The sequence below is a fragment of the Xenopus laevis genome, chromosome 3L, assembly GCF_017654675.1.
Source record: "Xenopus laevis strain J_2021 chromosome 3L, Xenopus_laevis_v10.1, whole genome shotgun sequence".
Lineage (NCBI taxonomy): Eukaryota > Metazoa > Chordata > Amphibia > Anura > Pipidae > Xenopus > Xenopus laevis.
This window is the reverse complement of record NC_054375.1, coordinates 21,198,418-21,223,558: the sequence shown is the minus strand read 5'-3', so window position 1 is coordinate 21,223,558 and position 25,141 is coordinate 21,198,418. Positions and strand designations below refer to the sequence as shown.

General features: G+C 40.1%; 1 pseudogene; it reads left to right on the top strand.

The window, feature by feature from the left end:
- The window catches only part of LOC108710192, a 76,814-nt pseudogene extending 56,459 nt beyond the window's left edge, over positions 1 to 20,355 (top strand).
- The last annotated feature ends 4,786 nt before the right edge of the window (positions 20,356 to 25,141 follow it).

Below are 25,141 nucleotides of genomic sequence, written 5' to 3'. Positions count from 1 at the left end.
AAATATAACTGCACATAAAAATGATCATTGATCGGAGTCGTACATCCAAAACAAGCCATTTAATTGGTTCAGGGCTTTTTGTTTGACATTCCCCGAGTGATTGAATGAACTCATTTTTTTTCCCTTTTATTTTTAATTAAAAAAAAAAAAACACCTGTGGCAAAAAAAAATGTTAACTCTTCTTTATCCTTTTCATCCAAGACCCCAAACACAATCCTGTTGATTTTGCTTTAGCCAAGATAGTCAAAGTTGGTTGCCAAGCAGCGGTAATTGTAGCCTCAGACATTTATCTTTGACATAAATGTCTGCTGTTCCCCATTTACTTTTTTTTTCAGGCTGTGTCAATATAACAGGGGGCTAAATAGAGGAGTGTTTTTTTTTTTTCGTTTTTTTTTCTCCCTTTCTATAACCCAAGCGTGTATAGGAAAATAGAAAGCTTGCATCTGCGGATCATTGTTGAGCCGAGTGCTTTCTCCCCATTGTTAGAGTAGACTTATCGGGCCTGTTTTATGTTCTTTTTCCGCGTTGCTCACACCCTGCCAATCTCTTTAGAGTCGATGTATGGACCAAGCAGTGTTTTGACACATTGCATACAGAAGCCCGTTTTGTTGGGACACATATTTTTAATATCGAGCTCCAGTGGTGTCCGTGGGTGTCCCTGTCCTTTTTATGGAACAGTTCATTAAGCAGAGAAGTGTTGAGACAGAAATGTTCCTTTATTCTCTTTTTTGGACCCTGCGCTTCGTATTAAGGAACAATAGAGCTGCCTGTCCTTTCAGTGACATTAATTGGAGGTGCCATCTATTGTTAGTGGGTGCTGAAGCCTGTTCTTCTGTAAGCTGTCCCTCCTGCCATTCTCCTACCTTCTCCTGTATTAAAGCAATTTTATTTCTGTACTAAGCCCTCTTAACAGGGACCCCCTTGTCTACAGGGAAACTCATCCCATGGTGCTATGTAACTCATTATAAAAGAGTTACTTTTTTATATTCTAACTGTATATCTCTTTCTCTTAAAATATAAAGGGATGTCTTAAGGGTCCCCAAAAGAACGATTCCCATAGGCCTTGTAGTTAGTGCAAGGCATTAGCAATGTACACATTTTCAGGTGTGACTGAAAGTACTGTCACTAGCAGTTGTGAAGAATTATTTTAGGGCAAAGTAGAGTAACATTTTAGCCATTTAGGCTTTAAGTGTTATCTCCATTTTTACTACCATCTCTCCCTATTATACATACTACCCCACAGCCACAGTCCCTTTGCAGAGACTATTACCCCACTGCTACTATAGGCACCATAACTCCCTACTATACCTGCTATCCCACATCCACAATCAGAGACAATTGTCCTCACTGCTACTATAGGCACCATCTCTCCCTACTATACCTGCTATCCCATAGCCACAGCCCCTTCCCTGAGACTATTATCCCCACTGTTACTATAGGCACCATGTCTCCCTACTATACCTGCTATCCCACAGTCACACCCCCTTCCCAGAGACTATTAACCTCACTGTTACTATAGGCACCATCTCTCCCTACTATACCTGCTATCCCATAACCACAGTCCCTTCCCAGAGACTATTATCCTACTGTTACTATAGGCACCATTTCTCCCCTACTATCCTATATACTAACCGAAGGCCTATCTATGTCCCGAGTGGAGGGGAGGCAGATGCGCACGCAACTTCGGTTAGGATCTATGAGATGCGCGCGCAACTTCAGCCGAAAGACATAGATGCGGCCTTCGATTAGCAGATGTGCTGGAAGGTTAGGATCAGAACAGGTTAGGATCGGGGAGGCAGATGCGCTGGAAGGTTAGGATCTAGGGAGGCAGATGCGCTCACCGTCTCCTTCTGCCTCCCGCCGCCTCTTCTTTCCTGCTCACTCAGGCGGCGACCGCTGGAAGGTTAGGATCTAGGGAGGCAGATGCGCTCACCGTCACACTAGGGGAACCGGTTGCGTACCTGCACGAAAGTCTGTATAAGCGTCGGCCATCTTGCTACTCCTCTGCGACTTTGTCATCCGCCCACTGCCAAATCCGCCCACTAAAGTCTGTATAAGCGTCGGCCATCTTGCTACTCCTCTGCGAGTTTGTCATCCGCCCACTAAAGTCTGTATAAGCATCGGCCATCTTGCTACTCCTTTGCAAGTTTGTCTAATGGCGGCGCTAGCGTCACTCTAGGAGGGGAACCGGTTGCGTACCTGCACGAAAGTCTGTATAAGCGTCGGCCATCTTGCTACTCCTCTGCGACTTTGTCATCCGCCCACTGCCAAATCCGCCCACTAAAGTCTGTATAAGCGTCGGCCATCTTGCTACTCCTCTGCGAGTTTGTCATCCGCCCACTAAAGTCTGTATAAGCGTCGGCCATCTTGCTACTCCTTTGCAAGTTTGTCTAATGGCGGCGCTAGCGTCACTCTAGGAGGGGAACCGGTTGCGTACCTGCGTGGGTGGCCATTTTTAGCAAAACGGGCTATATTATCTCCAAAAAATATTGATGTTGACATGATAAACAACCAAGTGATTGCATTACTTCCTGGACAAAGCTGTGTCTTTCTGAGTACTGACTGTATTGATTCTGAAGACGAAAGTGAGAAACTTAACTTCCCATTAGAATATTTAAACACTATCAACAATGCTGGATTACCACAACACAATCTTATACTCAAAGTAGGAACAATAGTCATGCTGTTAAGAAACCTTAAGGGTAGGGGCACACGGCGCGATTTCGCCGCGATTCTGCGCTAAGCGAGTTGTCGCTGCGTTTTTTAAGCCGAAATAGCTTTGCTAACTTTGGCGCTGGCGTCAATGCAAATCGCGGCGAAATCGCTGCGCTAATTCACACGCGGCGATTCGTTTTCTATTGTCGTCCGAAGTTGCCTCGCTGAGCGTTTCCGGGCGACAGTAGAAAAAGAATCGCCGCGTGTGAATTAGCGCAGCGATTTCGCCGCGATTTGCATTGACGCCAGCGCCAAAGTTAGCAAAGCTATTTCGGCTTAAAAAACGCAGCGACAACTCGCCCAGCGCAGAATCGCGGCGAAATCGCGCCGTGTGCCCCTACCCTAACACTAAGCAAGGTTTATGTAACGGTACACGGTTGGTTGTGAAGAGCATGAGACAAAATGTTATCAAGGCAGAAGTGCTTACAGGATCCCATAGCGGTGATACTGTTTTGGTTCCCAGAATTGACCTTACCAGTTCTGACCAGGAATTACCTTTTAAACTTAAACGACGACAATTCCCCATTAAGGCTGCATTTGCCATGACAATCAACAAATCACAAGGACAAACATTGGATAAAGTCGGCATTTACCTATCTGAGCCTGTGTTTGGTCATGGTCAACTTTATGTTGCATTTTCAAGAGTGCAGCGTTCATCTGATGTTAAAGTCAAGATTTTAAGTACAGCTCACCAGGGAGAACTCATTCAAGGACAGGAGAACATTTTCACAAAAAATGTTGTTTATAAAGAAATTTTTCAGTAACACTTTACTACCAATAAACTCAAAATTTAAGAATTCTAATAGCAGATAGGTAATAACAAGCAATAGGCACAGATTCACTCTACATCCCCACAAATTAGCGTCGCCAGTTGCTGCCTGGGGATGCCGAGTGAATCAGCACCCATCGCATTTTGCTGCCTCACTGTTGTTACCATTCTTTCATTAACGATTCTTTAGAGAATCGGGGGTTTACTGGTACCTACTATCCCACAGTCACAGTAACTTCCCAGAGGCTATTATCCCAACTGCTACTATAGGCACTGTCTCTCTTTACTGTACCTGCTATAGACTACTGAAAAACATGGCAGGAAAAACACCTATTGCATGTGCTGTTGATCTAATAGCAGTTGTTTTGTAGTTGCCAGTGTTAGTGTTAGTGACATTCATTTGAATGCTGAAAAGAGCCAGAAGAAGAATGTAAGCAATTTTAGTTGTTTAGACTTGACCTTTCTATTATATATTGAAAGTTAACTTAAAGGTGAACTATTCCTTTAAAGGGGTTGTTCCCCTTCCAAACACTTTTTTTCAGTTCAGTTTTCTGCTTGTTCCAGAAATAAACTTTTTTCAATTACTTCCCATTATTTAATTTTTACTGTTTTTCCAAAGTTTAAAGTTGAATGTTCCTGTCTCTGGTGTTTTAATCTGGCAGCTCAGTAATTTAGGTGCAAATTCTGAACTGTTACAATTTTGCAACATTTAGTTGATACATTTCTCAGCAGCATCTCTGGAGTATTAGCAACTATTGTATCAATTCTAACAGCTGCCTGTAATGAAACCCAGGGATTCTGCTTGGCAGGGACAAAAATAAGAAATGTATCAACTAAATGTTTCAATTTAGAACAGTTTACAGGGTTGGCGACCCCCCTCCCACAGCTGCTTTAGAAGGTGAAAAATTACACTTCAACATTAGAAAAACAGTGACACATAGAAAACAGAAAGTAATTGTAAAAAGTCATTATTTTTGGTGATCTATCTGAAAACAACTAGTTGTTTAAAGGTGAACAACCCATTTAACATGTAGCTACTACTGAAGGGTCGTAGGTTGAGTGGTTTTACTCTTTTACTTAGAGGATCTCATCAAGCCTTCCCCCCTCCCCCCCAGCTCAACTCTTCCTACATATTTTCAGAGCCCCAAAATTTGGCTTTGGTCTAAAAAAAAAACAGCCAGCCGAGTGCCATTGCAGGTCTACTGTAGGGCGGAATTTGAGGGGCATCAGTCTACAACAGTGACCATTGTTAGCCCTTAGAATACCACTATTTGAAGTGTTGGCTTGGAAGCTACTTACTTGGGCCCAGGAAATCTGAAATAGAATGCAAAAGGAAGCACACACATAAGGGCAAATTCATCAATGGTCGAATTTCGAAGGGTTAAATCCCTCGAAATTCGACTGGGGTATAGAATCGAATAGAATCGAATAGGCAATTCGGGCGAATTTAGGCTCTGGCAAATAGTCAAATTGGCGAATATTCGCCAGGCGAATAGGCGCTCGATTGAATATTCGCTCAAAGGATTTTCATTCGATCGAATGCCTTTTTATTCGATCAAAAACTTGGAAAACAAGCCTATGGGACTTTCCCATAGGCTTTTAAAGCAATTCGGTAGGTTTTAGGTGGCGAAGTAGGCAGTCGAAGTATTTTTAAAAGAGACAGTACTTCGACTATCGAATGGGCGAATAGTCGCAGCGTTTTTGCGCTCGATCCAGTACTTCGACTATCGAATGGCGAATAGTAGCAGCGTTTTTGCACTCTATCTATTCGAATCATTCTACGTCAATTCGAGGAGCACAAAAATGTGAAGTTTTTTTACTTCGAATCCTTCACTCGAAGTTAGTGAATCGGCCCCATAGAGTAGTATTGTCTCAATTAAGATAATTAATTAAGCCCATAGAGCCACAGAGTGTTTAAAAATGGTGCCTGGAGAGCTATATTGTAGAAGTTCCACCAGTATGATATTCTTCAAGATTCCCCCTTTCGGGTATATAGGCAGAAGATTTCTTGGATTTTTGATGCATATAGTAATGTTCGTTCTTCACCTTATAAGTTTTCTCCAGTCATCCACCAAGTAGTATAATGAAGATATAAAGCAAAATATAGTATAATATTGCTTTAATAAATTTTAAAAATCACCATAAAACAAGCGATTTTCTACTCACAAGGATCGCCAGATCATAAAGCACGTAGTACCCAAAGCAAAATAAAAGCCCAGACTTCTCTGGGACCAGGAAGGCTTCTCCTGTTGAGTCTGTGATCGATGAAAAAAATCAAACTGCTCCAATATCCGTGATCAATAAAAAAAATCGAATTGCTCCAATATCCAACGCGCTTCGCAGTCTCCCTTGACCTCAGGGAAGGTGTGATGATCACACAAGTCCTTGTTACTTACTTGGGCTGTCTATAATCATTCCTAGGATTTGGGTGCTGCTTGGTGTACAAGAATGTCAAATGTCCCTAAAACACTACAGCAACCAGGCATTTGACAAGGTGATGGGCCAATGCTGGATGCAAACACCTGAAAGTAAATCTGGAGGCATGACCTTTATATTTTATTGTTTTTTTTTTCTTTACATCAACATATGTCTATAAACCACATTAACTAGTGTGATGTCATGTGCAGCAAATCTGTGGTAGACATGTGTGCATGTGCAGAAGACAACGATCTGCTCTTTTGGCCAATGGCCGAACAATTTATGGATTTACTGCGGCCTAACATACAGGCCAAGATAAGGCATCAGGTGACCAAAAAATGCACTGGCTTGGTGTTATGCCTTGTATTGTTGCCGCCGTGCAGGAGGCTTTAATCAAAGAAGAGTTTCACACATGGTCTTTTCTTAAGCAGCATAAAAATGACAGGCCTTGGGGAAAAGCATGAAAGAAGGCATATTTTTGCGAAAATCCACCCCATGTAGTTGCACAACTTGGGACAGGGGATCTTTGCTTTAACACTCACAAACTAGCCCAGGACCCACTGAAGGACTTGTCCAGTGATTGCTCCTACTAGGGACAGGGCCTCCCAGGATATCGCCCAGTGTCTTGGTGAGCCAGTCCTGCACTAGCAATAGTAGACATTTGTGTTACATTATAAAAGTGGGTCCCTGTGAACTGGGGGAAAAAAGTGTTCATGTTAATGTAAGGCCCATTTTATTTTAAGGGCCCTTGATCTTACAGCTCACTCCTCAACCCAGCCCTAGACACTGGATTTGTATGTATTAAAGGGTTAAAGGAAGCTGAGGGGATGAGCTGCAATAGATAAGTGTTGGCAGATGAGATCAGGACTGGGTGAGGGGGCTGGAAGCATCTTTGATTGCACTCCTTTTGAAGCCTGTTCCCCACCACTGATTTAATCCTTACAGTCAATACGTGTGATATGAATGCAGATACAGTGGCTAATAACACATCCGGTTTAAAATTGGCTTTTTCCAGTCCCTTCTTGGAAGTATGCTAATGTCAAATCCATCAGTTGACACCCTTGTCTTTCATCTTTCCAGTAGAAAAAGTGGAGAACAAACAACAAGTACTTGCCAACTGTCACACAGACCCCTCTAGAGGGGAGCAGCGTGCCGCAGCAAGTGTCACCAGGCTCTGTCCTAGTATAGATTCCATTCTAGAACACTCTTGCTCTGCTCTACTGCGCAACACTCAGCAGAGTTGTTCATCTCCATTTTTATATTGATAAGCTTTTCTTTTTTTCTTTAGAGGCTTGGAATTTCAGCAGCAATGTGGTTGCTAGGGTACAATTTACCCTAGCAATGAGGCAGTGATTTGAATGAGAGACTGTAAAAATGAATAGGAGAGGGGCCTGAGTAGAAAGATAAGCAATATATAACAATATAATTGTAGACTCACAGAACATTCATTTTTTGGCTGCCGGGTCAGTGACCCCCAGTTGGAAGCTGGAAGGAGGCAAAAGAGATAAACAAGTAATTCAACAGCTTAAAACTAAAAATGTAAAGGTTGCTAAGAAAAGGACATGTTCTACCATATTAAAAAGTTACTTGAAAGGTGAACCTTGATATTTATTTATCCCCACGTATTTGGGTTATTGCATTAATCAGATATCTGACCTGCATCCCAACTACTTCTAAACTACAACTCACAGAATCCATTTGACAGTCTACAGCTATTGGTTGGATGCTGCATTTGCCATTTAACAAGAGCTGGAGGGCCACAGTGCATTTGTTGTTCTTTTTAATGGAACAATCAGTGAATGACAGGTCTGTCAAAAATATATCTGATTTGCTATTAGGATTAGACCTTTTAATTTTTCACTTGAGACTTTCTGGGTAGTGGAGGGGGCACAAAGTTTAGCTCTGACAAAAAAGTACTGTTTAAAATAAACCCAAATGTAAACTTTTTTTTGTTTTCATAAATGTTTCCATTGTACGGCTGTGCCCACAGCAATGAGTATCACTCATGTACTGTATTATAAGGGATAATGTACCCCTACTGTAAATTATAAGGATATTCAAATTTATTGAAGGCCATAATGAATGGGTACAAATCAATAGTGATGGGCTAATTTACGGTGAATCTACCCGTCTTGCCACTGGCGAATAAATTTGCGAATTTGGCACGAAAATTCGCTGGCGTCGAAAAAAATTTGCGACAATAAACAGACACCCATTGACTTTAATGAGCGCCGGCGTCATTAAAATAGCTACTTTTGTGACAAATAAGTGTCTTTGGAATCTTTAATTGAAACATGTTGTTTATTCGAGTAAACTTTATTATGTGTTCATCCGGAAATAGCACTTGGGATGTTGTCACTGGCATTGTACAAATCGTCCCTAATTTTCTTCAAAAGGGCATATTTAACTTTTGGGGTGATTATGGGTGATTTTTTTTGAGTGATTATGTACTTAGGTGGTATCCAGGTTTGTTTTGTTTGGAAACCCGTTATCCAGAAAGCTCCAAATTACGGAAAGGCCATCTCCCATAGACTCAATTTTATCCAAATAATCCAAATTCTTAAAAATGATTTCCTTTTTCTCTGTAGTAATAAAACAGTAGCTTGTACTTGATCCAAACTAAGATATAATTAACTAATAGGCCAAACCAGCCTATTTGGTTTATTTAGGGGCACATTTACTATGGGTCGAATATCGAGGGTTAATTAACCCTCGATATTCGACTAGGAACTAAAATCGTTTGACTTCGAATATCAAAGTTGAACGATTTAGCGCAAATCCTGCGATCGAACGATCGATTAAATCCTTCGAATCGAACAATTCGAAGGATTTTAATCCAACGATCGAAGAAATATCAGGCAAGCCTATGGGGACCTTCCCCATAGGCTAACATTGACTTCGGTAGCTTTTAGCTGCCGAAGTAGGGGGTCGAAGTTTTTCTTAAAGAGACAGTACTTCGACTATCGAATGATCGAATAGTCGAACGATTTTTAGTTTGAATCGTTCGATTCGTAGTCGTAGTCGTAGTCGAAGGTCGAATTAGCCCATTCGATGGTCGAAGTAGCCCAAAAAACACTTCGAAATTCGAAGTTTTTTTAATTCGAATCCTTCACTCGAGCTTTGTAAATGTGCCCCTTAATGTTTACATGATTTTCTAGTAGATCCAAATTAATGAAAGATCCATTATCAGGGAAAAGCCAGGGTCCTGAGCATTCTGGAGAACAGGTCCCATACCTGTATTTGAAAATTCTTATGCATATGGGGTTTCTATAAACATTTTTGGTTTTCTATGAATATGAAGTACAAATTTACTCTCAGGCTTTGTACCTGAGTACATTTTGGCATAATAGGCAAAAAAAAAATGTTGTCCCCAAGGGGGCTTTGAAAAAACTATGGGGGAAATGCGCATCGGGTGGACTCGCAGCAATGTTAAGTTGAGGACTAAAGGATTGTGCAGTGCCAGGTGGTTGCCTTCATTGACTTCATTGTAGGCTCTCAGTTTTGTGAAATGATTTATTTTTGCTTAACCCGGAAGGCAACTGGGGCATTGGGTATACATTTCTGATTGAACAATACTTATCACCTACTAGCATTATTTGTGGGAATCTTTTTAGAATCCCTAACAGTACCCGGGTACTCAATTAAATGTGTTATTTTACCTTTAGTGAAACAAATGGATTGATACTACACTTAACACATTGCTGCTATGTCCAGTTTTTTTAATATGTATGTGTATTTTAAATTTTGAATAAATAAAGTGTGTTTTACCTAATATATTCCCAATAGTGAGACCCCCTGTTTAAGTAATTCTCTGCTATACAGATTCTTTTAGTCTTAAATGCATTTTAACTTTACTTTGGGGGGGAGCTCCGGGTGAACTTTCCCTTAAAATATACTGGGTAATTAAATGAATGTTGCACCTCTAGCTGCAGCTTTGGGATATTTTTTTCTTATGTTTATAAATTGCAACCAAGGAATATCCATAACTATGTCTTCTAGTGTTCAGTGGGACTTTTTTTATTTATTTATTTTTTGTGAACATATTTAGAGCCATACACCTTGTTACAAAAATGGAATTCCAAATTCAAGAATATTTAGAAAACTTGTAATATGTAGAAATAATGGTAACAAGGTTTTCTAAGGTAAGCAAAGGGTTTGTGCTAAGGAAATACCCCCCACCCCCAAAGACATTGCTTGCCTATTTACGTACATATTTGTAGAAAATCATCGGGTGCCTTAATTGTTCATATCTCACAAACATGTAAAAGATATAGTAGTTGCCGGCTCCTCCCAAATACCATACAATACAATAATATCCAACTCTTCAAAACGGCTCGGCACCACTGCTTAGCCCTCTGATCTGCTGCTCTTTGTTGGAGGTGTTAATCCCTTTTCACATGACGGACTACGAATCGCTCTCAAAGAACAGTCATATATTGCTTTTCTGTACATCAAAGGAACACAGCCCCTTCTTACTTCTGTGTCCACCCACAAGCAATCTCCGTGTTTAGGAAACTCATTGCTCATCGAACATTTGAAACTTGTTGTAGTTCTTTAGGCCAATGCCTCTCCCCCCCCCCAACATAAACATGTGGCCTCTACATAAGGAGACCATCACTTGGCTTTTTCTCTGGCAAATGATTTAACATTTTCCCCTTGTAATTATTTTTCATACTGGGTTGAATCTGGTTCTTTCAAAAAAGTAAACAGTTTAAGACAGGGATGTCCAAACTTTTGGCTTCCGTGGGCCACATTTAGGGTTGCCGCCTGGCCGGTATTTTACCGGCCTGACCGGTAAGAATTTTGGTTGATCCCAATGTTATTAATAGGGAAAAAAGACAAATATGTAGGAAGGCCAGTATTTTTTTCCAGAAAAGGTGGCAACCCTAGCCACATTTGAAAAAAAAATTGTAGGGGTCACACATGAAATACACAAACACTTTTGATTTGTAAAAGTAAATAAAATACACAGAAAGAATTACAATACCAGTTGGATAACCAGATGGAGCTATACACTGGAATATGGGACACCTGGATATTAAATAGACTTATTATTATATTATTATGACGTTTCCTTGGAAAACTGAGCTTTTCAAGCTTGTCCGCATTCATATCCATCCTGGGCCACATACGGCCCTCGGGTCGCAGGTTGGCCACCTCTGGTGTAAAACAATATTTTATAGAAACTGCATCTTTATACAAATGAAGGTTGTGTATTATCATTTATTACAGGCACGTTGGATATATAATATAAATGGGAGATCCTGCAATTTTTATTAGTGGCCTTGTCCAGACTTGAGAGAACTGAAAGAAAAAAAAAGGAAAGGTAACATCAAAAACAATTCTTTTAAAGTGATTAAAACTGATGTGTTTGCTTCAAAAAGACAACTATCATTTATATAAACAAACTTCTGTATAGCCATGGGCCAGCCATTCAGTTTAGAGAAAAAAGAAGAGAGGCACAGATTATATAGCATTAAACAGAAAGGTTCTGTAGAATCCCATTGTATCTCACAGAGCGTATCTGCTATGTAACTTCTGCCTTCTGTTTTTTGAGATTGAATGGCTACACAGAAGCTTTTTTTATACAAATTATAGTAGACTTTCTGAAGCAAACACTTTCATTTTTTTTTTTGCTGTTACTTTTCCTTTAAGGTCCATACTAAAATTTTTAAACATTATCTGCAAAAATTCTATTTAGTCTAACCAAATATTTCTAATGGATTATTTTTTGGTGTTTCATAAGTGTAAACTTTCTGATTTATTGCTCGTATTATTATGTTGAGTTCACATGCCCAATGTAGACTATGTCATATAAGTTTACATTTTTTAAGCCAGTCCTTGATAACATTTTCACATCAAATTCAAGAGTTTATAATTCACTGGTTGAGTATGCTAGCTGAACAAAATAGAATGAATAGCAAGTAAACAAATCATTTTGTTTTCAATTTCAGATTTTGAATTGTTGTGAACTGGACCAAAGTAATATAAACAGCTAATGAACCCCCACTAGGAACCTATTTTCTTTTGAAGATTTGGGGGGGGGCGGTTATTTTAATGTTTGGATTTTTTAAACCCGATAACATGATTCATATGGTTTTGTAAAGTTAGAATTGTCAACAACTGACTGTTCTAATTTTTTATTTTTGTAAGTTCGTTTTCATAAATTTCAGAATCGTCTTCTAAAATGTTGAATTTTGCATACTTTTTCATGCGATTCTATTGCCAATTGGATCACTTTATGAACTGGTATTAAATACGAATCTAACTCTCGCCAACACACTTATCATCTATGTCCTATGTTGAATGTTTATTTCTAATTGATTTGTTTGGGGGTTTAAGGAGAAATAAAAAAAAAGGAATCCTTTATTTTAGTTTGGCATCTTTTTATTTTTTTATTTTTAGTTTATACCAAAAAGAAAAATGCTGGTGTATATGGGCCCTTTATATTGCCCTTTCTGTGCAAGAGGAATGCAAAGTAGGAAAACCTTCTGTTTTCCATGAATACTATTTAGAGGCCCAGTCTTTCTTAATTGCTTGTTTTTGCAAACAGTACTGGCTTCCATTTGTCCATAAAAATGTTGGTTTCTGTAAATGGACCCTTGTAAAAAATGACAGGATAATTAGACAGCCAGTAGAAGAGGTGGGTTCGCCCCTTTAACCTGGCCACTTTGTTATGCAAATTTACACGTATGAATCCCATATTAAATGTTCATTTAAAGGCAAAACAAATATTTAGCTCAAGCAGAGCCACAGAGTGACCTTGCTGACCTCGAAGCTCTTCCTTAAGAAGAAATGGCTTGGGTCTACGTTTACAGCATGGAATAAAAACTCCACCTCTGTTTCTAAATAGTGTGAGCAAAGCACACATTGTACAGCTGGCCATACTGCTTGCCCTGTGTATTTTGGGCATTTCCTGTGGTTATTGTTTTATAATAGGGCTGTGGAATGGTGATGTTTTCAATTAATAGAGTCTTTATTCTTCTCAGTCTATGCAAATTAATTACTTGAAGCCTTTCAGGGACTCCTGGGAAAGCGGTATTGCAAGGGAATTGTGTGGTCACCCTCCCTAAAGTGATGTTTCAAGTAGCCTCTCACCCCCCCCCATACCTTCTACCCTTATCTCTAATTCAGTGCACTGTTTAATGAGACTGTAAGTGGGTAACTAGAAGTTGCTCCACAGTATTATTATCAGAAAGCTTACATGTATCAGAGTCGTTAGCCTAAATACATTGCCAGGTACCCTTAAATTTTAGCAGAAATTAGTATTTTGGGGGCGGTTTTTTTTTTTCAAATATTTAAAAAATACATGTAAAAAAATCGTGTAATTCATTGCCCCATATACAGCCATTTTTAACCACTTGTCTGCTAGGGCTTTTACCTTTATCATGTTGCCAGTAAATGTATATTGCAGACCCAGACCCGGGAATAAAAATTCTAGTGTTACCAGTCAGGTCACTGAAAGCAAATTCCATTGATTTTTACCTTGTATAGCTTAAATGATCTTTCTTTAATTAAGGGGAGAGGCAGGTTTAAAAATCACATTGATCTGTTTTCATCATGTATTGCTCATTTGAGTCCCCTACTGGTTTAAAAAATGGAAGGTGCCAATCAACAGTATAATACTGTGATAATTCAATTGTAAAAAAATGCAATTTTTACTATATTTTTTCAGGATATTTTAGTAAAATTTATATTTTACATTTTAACAAAAAGTTTAAAAAGTGTTAGGGCATTAGCATTTTGTTCAAATTTAAATTTTTTAGGGAATTTTTCATTTAATTAATATTCATTCTTGAATTTTTTTAGGAAGTTTATTAAAATATTTTTTTGGGGGGGAATTTGTGTTTTATTCAAATTAACTTTTTTTTTTTTTTACAGAATTTGCATTTTATTAAAATCATGTTTTAGGGAAATTGGATTTTATTTTTTAATTTTGTTTGCATTTTATTAAAATAATTTTTTTTTAGAGAATTTGTATTTTATTAAAATGAATATATATATTTTTTAAATATGGTTCATGTGCATTCAAATTTCAAGAAGCTTAGAGATGTAAATCATCATTTCTATATTTAGCAGCATGGAGTATTCATTAGTTCCAAAATTATAACCAACTTTCTCCTAAGCTCTTTATGCCCCCTTTGTGTTAACTTGTATTAAAATCTGTCAGCTATGACTGGTCTTCTAGGCAGAGCCAGCGGAGCAGAATAAGTTAATTATTTACTTGTGTCACTAGTTCTCTTCATCTAATGAAATGCACAGCTGTGTTAGATGTGCACTTGGATGTGTCGAGCCCATTGTTGCACGAGTCAGCAGAGGGTAGAAGCCGCTATGATGGAGAGTCCTCACTTCTTTCTGCTGTTCTGCCTTTCTGTATCGATTTCATGGATCTTTTATCATTTACTTTCACACAAAACAAACAACACAGTGGCTGTCAGCTATGGGAACCGGCTGGGCACATAAAAGGGGGTTCTTAGGGGGGGCTGACGCATTAGAAAGTTACCTTCACTTTACATTCTAGCTTGTAACTTTGATTCTTACGTACTGAAAAAACTTGTTGCTCAGACAGAAAGGACATATTGTGGCACCTAAATATATAGCTGTAAAAGCTTTTGTTTGTGGATTGATAGAAGAATTTGAACTACATTGAACATTTCTTTTAAATAGGCTGGGGAGATCATTTTACTTGCACTTCTCACTTCCTGGGGGTAGGGCACAAGAAACTAATTTTCCTTAGCTGAGCAGTGAAGTACATTAGGGTCCAAGTGGAGCCGATTGGGGCACTGGGGTTAGGGCATTAGAAAAGTGTTTCTATTATTCTAACATCCCTTCCCTTTAATTTAGGCATTATTGTTGAGGGTTAGGGCATTAGAAAAGTGTCATTAAATGATTTGTGCATTGGAGGTTTGTGTAGTCTTTATAGATGCAATGCCAATAGTCAGTGGGAGGTTTTCCATTTTATTTATTTATTCTTTTACAAAGCTCATCGTTCTGAGCAACTTTTGACCCTCTATCCTACTCATTCATATTTTTATATATGTGTTTTTTGGACTGATTCTATACTTAAGACAAAGCATTTTTTTGGAACCTAAGCACTAGTTGCACCTGTGAATTTCCAACCATCCCATCTGAAATGTCATAAACCAAGGGGCCTACAAACCTGGTGAGCAAGTGCTCAAGATAAATAGCCATGACAGATGCATTCTTCTCTCTTCCCATAAAGCCTAATGGCTTGTCACCTTGGAATCTAAAAGTTGCTTCTCCCCCGCCACAAGGTCAAGTTATTAAGTTGGACTTTCCTTCAATATCGCTGCAAATAGTTCAACATTTGTCTGAAAAATCGGAAAACCTAAAATGACAATTTTTTTTTTGCCTTAATCACATTGAGTTGATTTCTAAACATTTCAGACTTCTTCCTGTAAAAAAAAGGAGTTGTTTAAAACTTCCAGTAAGTATTGTACATTCTGAACTTGCTTTATTGATACTTTTGTCAAAATAAAAATTCTTTGGACTTGAAAAGAATTTTTCAAAATATTTACTGCAATATTAGGTTTTTTTTCTGAAAGTATTCTAGTGATTTTTTGCTCGTGTGTACCAAAACATTACTTTTTATAGAGACTGCCACCACTTCCTTTTTGCCAAAAGAACAGCAGTCCTGTACTGCTTTATGGCAGGGATTTGAATCATACTCTCAGAACCAGAGACAATTGCTTTATGCGTACCCATGGGAAAGTTGAGCAAGTAAATAAAATTATCTTTTTGCTTCAACAGGTGTTTGCAGTTCAATTGTCCCTCAAGAGGATATGCCATTTTGTGAAACTGGCATCTGCCCAGACATTATCATGAATCCTCATGGCTACCCTGTATGACGATGAGGTTCAGTTTGACACCAATAATCTCATAAACTTTTGTGTTCTTGTTTTTTGACATTTTATTGACCAATGGGATGGGGAAAAATGGTGCACAACTACTGGTCAACACCTTCCAATGAGGAACAGAAGGCATCACCAGACTGGACAATCCCTGTCCTAGTATTGATTAGTGTCGTGTCCCAGGCTTCAGATGATTATTATAATCTATGTCCTCAACTGATCCTCAGAACATGTTATGCAAAGGGAGAGTGCATTTATGAGGTTGGTAGTCCTTCTATAAACAATATAATGAGTTATGAGTTTCCCTGCCGTGCCTGAGAGTGTCGCCACCATTTAAGTAGAACTAATGTTGCTCAGTCATTTCATTAAATCTGGTGTGCAGCTTGAAGTAATAAACCGTTAGCTTATTTAATGGTAGCTTATAAAAACAGAGACTGTGAGAGCTCCACCCAAAGCCCCTTACAGTGTAAGAACGTTTATCTCTAATCCAAGGCACTTTCATTTGTCATGCTTTAAAAGGTTTGGTGGTATCCAGCCATCAGCCATTATTATGGGATACCTTGTTCATAGCTCAACCTCATTCTTCTGCATATAAAGGGAAGGCACGGGGTATGGGGTTACCAATGTTATATTAAGCCCTAATGCATCAGCAACATTCTTTCTGATTATTATTGGTAGGTCCCCTTGGGAAATCTTAGCTGTGCTTGAGATTTTATCAAGCTTATAGAGCAGGAAGACTTCCACAAAGCAGTTGAAGATCCTTCATGACAGATTGTAGTATCTATTTGGTCAGTGACCTGCCAGCAATATGTGTTCCAAATCAAGTTTGGCACATGACTGAGCATAATGATTTGGTGGGCTCATGCAGACAGTAACCTTTAAATTTAGTTTTAAGAATCCTTGTAAACCAAGCATGTGTTTAGGGAAGAGGGATTCAGTGCAAATTTGTTAAAAATTTTTATGTAAATGACAACTTTTAAACAATGGCGGGAGGATACCAATATGTTGGGCACCCACCTCCTCATGAGGCAAATCCTGTCGACCCAGCCGGTACACATCTTTTATAAAAAATGGACTGGCCCAGGGAACTTTCTTGTAGGCTCCCACACTACCCTGTTCCATATCTCAAGTATATCCTGCACTAGTAGAAGTGTAGTAAAATCACCAAAAGTAGTGTGGCTTGTGCCCCTGTTGCTATTTATCTCAGCATAGCACTACTGCCACCTTGTTGGGTGATAATTCACTGTTGCTGTGGTGTCCGGCATGAACTGGAGAAAGTATAGGCACCCTCTTGCCTCAGACACCCAGTCCAACTGTGAGGAAACCAGTATGAATGTAAAATCTGGGAAATCTTGACATATTGAACAGTGTTAAATATTGGTTTTGAGGGCCCCAGCAATGACTGAACCCTGTACAGCTGTGTGCCCCTTGATGACTACCCTGCTAGCTCAGGTAGCCTGCTTTTATAATAAGTCCTTTCCTCAGATTGGAAAGCTGATTGAACTGTTGGCAGGGAAAGCCGGGGTCCTAGACGGTAGATTTCACTATGTCCAGCCTTCGGAGGCAGTAAAGTGAAGGACGAGTGAGAAGATCTAATTCGATATGGCTGCAGCTACTTGGAAAAGGACTACGTAGCATCTGGTATCACAGGGTAACAGTCTATTAAATTATTCTTTACTCTCTTACTGAAAGTAGTCTGAGGGGATTAAGTCTGACGCAGCCCCTGGCCCTGTGGGTAAAAGATCTAAGTGGAACCTTGTGAAGATACTGGCTTTATGGAGAAGGTTAAGTACATAGACACTGGCTTCATTAGCAGTTCAAGTGTAGTGACAGATGTAGGACCTTCAAAAGTCAGTTATCCTCATAGATTAATCTTTGATTTTTCAGCAGAACATGCTATGTGTCTTTGTTTTGGGTTTCTTGTATATGTTTTGTCCAACTTCAGGTTTTCCTGCTATTGGTGCGTTCCTGTAGATTGTGACATCAGTCAGATGTGGCAGACTATAAGCATTTTGCTACTCAAGCTGTACCTATTCTACGTGTTTCCAGCCCATACAAATCTTAGCAGTAGAAACCCTAAACATACTTACTTCACAAAAAAACACTTCAACCATACCCTACACCACATGTTATAGCCATGTATATTTAAAATATGGAGCAACTACATTTCCCATTAAATGTATTTACCCCTGATTTTTCATTTCCTGCAGGGAATCTCTAGAAGTCTATAATTATTTTGGTCCGATGTGTTATCAGAAACTGAAGCACATGGTGCAGTGCAACAAGGTAGGTTTAGAAGTTTGTAATTTCCTCTAGGCAGAGTTCTCTAAACTCCCTCTGAGTATTGACTTTGGTTGGGTGGTCCTTCCTGACAGGTGAGCACCCCATTTTCCCTGGAAGGGGGCGTACTTTGGACAACTCCCCATTCCCTGTGGTTCAGTAGATTTTGAGGCGTGTACTTGTTATTCTTTGGTTTGGGTGTCTCATCTCTTTGCTCCTCTGTTGCTTTTTGGTAAGACAGTGCCTCATTGCCTATGGGTAAGTTAGGTTGGGAGCATGCTTGCCATGGATAAAGTAATGCCTGTGTTGACTTTGGTAAGGACAATAAGGAGTCTGCCATATTGCCTTTGAGAAGGTACTGCCCCTATTGCCCTTGCATTAGACCGTGCCCACCATTATCTTCAGGCAAGATGAGGTCCTCTGATGCCCTTGGGAAAGGCAAACCCCTTTTCCCACTGCCATTGGGTAAGGTGGAGTCATGTGTACTGCAGATTTTGGGCAAGATATTGAACTTAGGTAAGACAGTGCCCTGGTTTCCCATTGCAGAAGAAATTGTGCTGCAGCACTCTAAAATAGTGAAAAACTGTGTTTATTTGTGTCAAAGTCTAGGCAACATTTTGGACACCTGCCTTTTATCAAGCCTTCATACTTGTGTAACACAGCATAAAAAGAGGAGGAACATTCTTGCTCCACCTATTCACACAAATGTACAACTCCCATGGTTTATAGTGAAAGATATCTCAAGTATTAAAATGACAAATTACTGTGGATGCAATACAATCATTGGAGTAAGGTGGGGCCCCGCATTTTTAACTTCAATAGAGAAGTAGAAGCTGAACAAGAGTGTTGCCACCATGCTTGCACGAGTAATACAATGCCATTAGTGGATCTAAGAAGACGATCTAAAGAAGAAGACGAATAAAATTTACATACAATATAGAAGTAGCTGTTGCACCAGGCAACCCACCGAAGATCGATGGGCTCCTTCTCAGAGGAATGGAACGCGACTGTCTAATTGGCTATGGGGCCAGCATGCTGCAATTGGAGAGGCTGATGATTTCTAGTGATGCCTTTGAAGTTGACGTCTGGGGCCAGTGCAGGCTACTGGGATACTCTGGCTAGTGAGTGAGGCTTATCAGTGTCATTACATTGATTATATATTAAAAATAACAACATTGTGTGTTGCCTTACTTGCCAAACACAGTTTCTGTATTACTGTGAAGGTGTTCAGCTTGCTGTCATTGATTTTTATGACAATTTTGGCCACCAGAGGCCACTGTCATCACTGGAGCCTGCAGTGATTTAACTGGTTGCTTTGAGACAATGTATGGCAGCTCCAAATCATGTATGAAGTATGACCACTCCCACTCATGAACAAAAAATTGTACCATCCATACTGCTTGCCTTGCTTGCATCCCATTACCATTAGCATTATGAAAAGAGTGCCTCAACCAAGCATGGCAGTCATATGGCAACTCCCTTCTATATGAATTTCTCTAAATAGAAATGCACTTTGCAATATGGCAGCTCCCACAGGTATACCGTAAATAGCACATTATTATTTTTTGTTTCTATTTTTCTATTCTATGTTGGGGGGGGGGGGGTTTGAAGCAACTGCTACCTAGATGTATCCTTGCTTGTCACTCGACCAGTTCTGGAACTAAAGAAAAACATATTGGTGCAGCTGCATCCGTTCCTTGTGTCTTTCGTTACTAGCTGACACTAACTGAGACACTATACAGACCAACAATGGATTTAGAAAAATTATGATGATTTTCTTTTGGGGCTTAATGGGGAACTAAAACCCAAAAAATCTGTATGGCTAAAAATGTACTGAAGCCACTATAACAGCCAGAGTTTCAGCAACCCTATAATATTAATGATTCAGGTCAGCAAGGTTGTCCAATGGGGGCTCACCAAACTGGTAGACCATCTGAGTGTCAGTGGCACTGCACATGCTCAGTGTGCTCTGGGCTGCTGTTGAGAAGCTAATCCTAGGGGTCGTCTGAAATAAAAAATTAGAAGAAAATGAGGTCATATATGGGCTGTAGTGGCCTTGAACTAGTACAGAACCCCAATACATAATGTGCAGCATTTTTATTGTAATTCTTTCTTGAGCTTTAGTTCTCCTCTCCTTTAAGAATCAACCCTCTGCTTTTATGGCTGTTTGTTCTAGTGTCTAGGTGCCATTTCTGTCACGTCTGCTCCCTGAGGATCCCCCTACGCCTGCAAGTTGCTCATCCAAGAGCTGTAGTCCATGAACATTTTTCCAGACTCAAACTGGCCGAATACAATAAATAAACCTGCCTCACAGAGCCAACGCACATAACAAAAACTCTCCTCTGTTAATAATGCAGATTTTTTTTTTAAGGGGATGATGCGGCCGCGAACCGTCGGGATTTTTAGTCCCATCCGATCGAGATCTGGCCGACTTTCGGCCAGATCTCGATCGGGGAAGCCCGTCGGGGGCCCCCACACATGGGCCAATAAGCTGCCGGCAGCTTTTATCGGCCCGTGTATGGCCACCTTTAGATTAGCCAGGTAATGCAAACAAAACATAAAATAACCCTGCACATTGCTTCCCTGTCTTTCAAAAGTATGATGGTTTCCCTGCAGAGCAACTAGGGACGGTCTAAAGCAGTGGTGTCCAACCTTTTGGGCCACATTGGAAAAAGAAGAATTGTCTGGGGCCACACATGCAATACACAAACACTTTTGATTTGTAAAATTAAAGAAAATACACTGGAAAGTACTACAATATTAGTTGGATAACCAGATGGAGCTATACACTGGAATATGGGACAACTGGATATTAAATAGACTTATTATAATTACTAACTGGGCAATGGGCAGAATGCCCCATCCTCCCTACTCCATAGGTTACCACAATTACAACCTGGCATAGTAAGCCTGTTCCTAACAAGACGACAGACTGAGGGGGTTAATGTGTCTGGACTTAAAGAGCACAAAGTGTTATTTCACTCTCGTGTATTTCCATACATTTATTTCTTAATTTCTTTCATTTTTTTCCCTTCTCTTCCTTTTCTCCTTTAAACTGGGCCACATGTGGCCCTCGGGCCGCAGGTTGGATACCCCTGGTCTAAAGTTTCCCATCCGCAGCAAAAGGGGAATTTCACTGCATACAATCAGGTTTCTTGTAAAAACTGTACAATTTTTTTCAATTAACGTATATTGGAGACAAGTAAGTAAAAAATGGGCTTGGGGGGGGAGTGGAATGGTCCATTACTGTCCCTTTTGTCTTCCCTGTGTGAGTTGCAGTGACCCCTTCAATAGAAAGAGTCCAGTGAGAACAAACAGCTGTGCAAACTTTATCTTGTCTTGCTGCTGTGAAAGGGAAGAGAAACCGGAGTGAATAAGGCTGCTATCTGAGTGCAACTAATAGAGAATCCCCCTGCCCCGAATATTTCTGGTGCCCCACAGCTCTCTGACCCCTGCTGCTACTGAACTGGAAAACTGCTGTCACGCTGGCTGATTTGGTTATTTAGTTGCCCTTTACAACACTTGCTCCTGCTTCTAAGGCTATGGACACACAAAAGTTTAACAGCGGTCCGTACTTTGGTTTTTAAAAAAGCCAAGCGGTGTGGAGCAGTTTCAAGTTAAGGCTATGGCACTTCCGCTAGTGTATTTATGCATGGTCGGCTTTTTTAAAAAATGTCTATAGCCGAAAAGGAGGACTGAAGATGGGTAATAATATTGTATTTTATATAGTGAACTTCCTGTACCAGCCCAGAGGATCAGTAGCCCTATAACAGTAATGATCCAGGCCTTTACAGTGCCCCTAGCAGCTCCCCATCTTGGATCTTGTTAGGGCATCTTTTGTGTGTCATTGGCACTGCACATGCTCAGTGTGCTCTGGGCTGCTGTTGGGATACCAAGCTTAAAGGTCCTTGCAAATCATCAAGGATCTAATAAAAACTGGTGCTACAGGGCTGATTATTTAAGGAGAAGGAAATCCAATTTTAATGATCATCCTCCCTGAATAGGTCTTATCACTAAGATTGATTTATTTTTTCACTTTCGTTGTTCACCTTTAAATTAACTTTTAGTATGATGTACAGAGCAATATGCCAAACAATTTGCAATTGGTTGTTATTTTTTATTATTTGTGATTTTTGAGTTATTTATTTTTTTATTCAACAACTCTCCAGTTTGCAGTTTCAGCAATCTGGTTGCTAGGGTCCAAATTATCCTAGCAACCATGCATTGATTTGAAAAAGAGACTGGAATATGAATAGTAGAGTCCTGAATAGAAAGATGAGTAATAAAAAATAGCTATAATACTACATATGTAGCCTAACAGAGCATTTGTTTTTTTAGATGGGGGGTTTATACTGCTGTTTAACAAAGAATTTCATCATTCCTGGGGGGCAGAGTTAAAGGGGTTGTTAAAGTGTCCAAATTACCCTAGCAACTATTAATTGAATTGAATAGAGTAAGGGTAATAGAAAGCAGCAATAACAATACATGTGAAACCTTACAGAGCATTTGTTTTTAGATTGAGGACAGAAGAAGTCAAATCGTTCATAAACTATAAAAATAAAAAGGAAAAATGAAGGCCATTTGAAAACATACTAAAAGTTAACTTAAAGGTGAACCACCCCTTTAAAAAAGAACTAAACACTAGCTCATCCTTAGCACCATATCCATTGCCTCCCTCCCTGCAACATCTATTCCATTTAAAAGTCTCCTTGTTTGCGGACCTGCCATAGAACTGCAAAGTTGCGTAGTGGAGTTACATCATTGCCATCTTCCCACTCTTCTGTCCCTTTTCTGATGCTGAGCATACTCAGTCAAAACTGATTCCAAGTGTAGATTCAACAGCTCGTCCATGCCAGCTTAATCACAGACTTCTTTTGTATTTTCTTCAATTAAGCCAGATCGCAACAAGTAATGTTTCTTACTTGCAGTGATCCAAATTTAAGGGAAGGGAAGGCATTTACTAGAGGCTTGTTACCTGCAGGAATTACACCCCTCCCGCCAACAAATAAAAATTCTTGGGCCCCTCTCGAATTTTTGCTCCTGTTGTGGGTGACAACCGAGGAAGTAGATCCCTACAGGGCCCCATGTACCCCCAGGCCCCCGCAGCCACAGGGTCTGCTTCCTTGGTAGTTACCCACTGCTCCTTCCCTATCAGGGCCCTTAAACTGGCCATAGACGCAAAGATCCGATCGTACAAATCCTCGAACGATCAGACTTCCCCATCTCCCGTTCTGCCATTAACCATTCAGATCAAATAAAGTAAAACAGAACAGCTGATGTTCTGCCCCTGACAGCATTCGTACGAAAGTTAAGTCCGACAAAAGCTAGTGACAGTCTCCCACTGAAAATAGTACGATCGGCAATACATGCAGAGATATTATTGGCAGCCGACAGAAATTTTCTGACCTGTCCGATCGACCAAACGACCGATCTCCGGTGGATGGAAACTGTCGGGACTCTCCACACACAGTCCGAAAATCGTACGAATCCTTGATTCGTACGATCGGATCTTTGTGTCTATGGCCAGCTTAAGTAGTTTTTTCAGCTGCTATTACTTCTAACAAGTTCCAGCACTCTTTATACATAAAACAATTTGTATATAAAGTATCCCCAAGCTGGTGGCACTGCATCTGACAAATATCCTTGTTTTAGTATCAAGTTCAATAACAGGTTCTGAGTCTCATAATCCCCCCCCCCAGTTCTGTTCTCGTTTGTTTTCCTATGGCTGGTGCACGGTTAGCAATATACAGCCCCTGAGCTTGGTACTTTGACTCAGTGGGAGCTTTAGGGCTGTTCCCTCAGCCTGCAGAGTAAATCAGGAGGCCATTGAATAGTCACCTGATGGATTTCAGAGCAAGAGAGAGGGGAGCTATTCGCTCCCAAGCAGGAATGATTTGTTGCAATATTGTGACAGCTTGATCTGACCCTGCGTTTATCCAGCAGATCAGTTAAGAGATCTCATTTCCCTTCTACTTATGGTTGGGCTGCATACCAGTCTCTCTCTGACCCTTTCCCGCTAGGGCTTTGTTATCATCCCATGATGTAATCAGCCTGCCATTGCTTGCCTCACTGGGGCTGCCAAAGCGTCAATTTTTTTGGCAGCTTTAATTACATTGGGGAGAGGGGAACATTGGGGAAGGCAGCAAAACACATTTTAGCATTAAAGAAAATAAAATATATAAAACATTTTGTTTTTAATTAATTTATATCAGACTCCTAGTTTTATAATGACTGTGTGTTATGAATAGAGCAAACTTTATGTAGGGGCCAGAATGCAACTTGGAGTAACCAAGCTTTGTTTGTCAGGTGCACCGCTGCAGGAAGGTATTTATCCACTACCAGCCAACCAAATGTTTGCACATCTGATAGTTGGGGTTCTACTCTACAGAAATAAATAAGAGGATCTCTGCTTGATTTAGGTACCCACGTGCTGGGCCAGGTTGAGCAGAGGTAACTGTTGACTCGAAGGACAATGATTCGATTGTACTGTGGTCTTACTGAGATCTGTTGGGTGAGGACCATGTTACCAATGATGTGTGTGGTGGTATATTCAACTATGCCCAATAGATATCTTCACCCCCCCATTGGTCAATAAGCCGTCAGGTCAGTCCGGAGGGGCAGAGTTGTCAGAATTTACCTTAAGCGACATCTCTTTGTACCCTGCCAACTGCTAGCAGGGTATATGGAATTAACCAAAATAAATCCGTTTATGCAAGAAAACCAGTTTTCCACAAATTTCTAGAATTATGGTCAAGTGATCTGGCAGTTTAATGTGTAGAGGATGTAAAGATTTCCTCTCCTGCAAGGGAAATGCTATGTAGTGTAGCCCTTTGCTCCTTCTGTACCAGGGGAGTTATAGGGGCAAAGTCCCTAACCTCCAAAAATTTGCCAGCGACGGCTTCGCTCACAGCACAACACTTCGCCAGGCATAGAATCGTCAGGACAACGCAAATTCACTAAAATCCGAAGTTGAGTCCCCTACGAAGTTGTGCTAACGTTGCCTAATTTGCATACGGCGGGAAGTTAAAGTTCAATGGACGGATATGTTGCAGCAAATACATTACACTACACAAGAGCCCAGTGTATA